Below are 865 nucleotides of genomic sequence, written 5' to 3'. Positions count from 1 at the left end.
GGGTGGGTGGGAGGATAGTGGAGCAGAATTAGGATATCGAGACTCCCCAAACAGGACACCAAGAATTGGAGCATTTGTTTGCAGAAATACTTGAAGAGTTGATACAATTTATTGTAGTTTGCTTATGTCTTTCACTCTCTGGAACATCTTTTACAGATATACCAGTATACTGCTGGCAGCTATTGTTAAAATAAAATTATATTTTCACTACCAAGCAGATTTTTCTCTTATTTCTGAAGACTACAGTTCTTGTATGTGTAAGCCTTGGCTTGAATGTAGAGTGCTAAACTACAGAGCAGAGCTCTGTAGTACTTGTCCTCATTTCTGGCCCTCTGGTTTGCTTTTTCTTTTCAGTGGTGTTGTGATTTAAAGCAGACTACGTGTTGTTTCTAATGTTACAACTCTGTTGTGCCCCTCAACAAAGTTAAGAACTTTCTTAAAGTTAAGAATGAGTTGAGAAATGACTTCTACAGAAATCAGGGTAAGTTTTGGTTTTTTTTCAGGTTTTAAGTGGAAAGTCTTAGGAACACAAACTTTGATAGCTTGTTTTCCTGTGGAATACTAGGTTTTCAGAGGTAAAATTGATTAAAAAGACATGAAAAAAATTCTCATGTTTGGGTCAGCTTGTTTCCACCCAGAGAATCCACTAAAAATTCACTAAAATTTCAAGAGTTGAGACTGAACGGATGCTGTCTGCAGGATTCCTGGATTTCAGAGTCAATGCTCCTACACATTCTGAGTTCAGCTCTTTCCTTACTGCCTCTTACTCTCAAATGTGTCTCAACTAGCCATGGTAAACACCATCCACCCTTGCCTCTAACGAGCCTGCTAACTAGGTACTAGGTTTTCAGAGCAAAGACCACCA

The sequence above is a fragment of the Merops nubicus genome, unplaced genomic scaffold (genome assembly GCF_000691845.1).
Source record: "Merops nubicus isolate BGI_N331 unplaced genomic scaffold, ASM69184v1 scaffold13934, whole genome shotgun sequence".
Taxonomy (NCBI): domain Eukaryota; kingdom Metazoa; phylum Chordata; class Aves; order Coraciiformes; family Meropidae; genus Merops; species Merops nubicus.
This window is presented reverse-complemented; position numbering follows the sequence as displayed.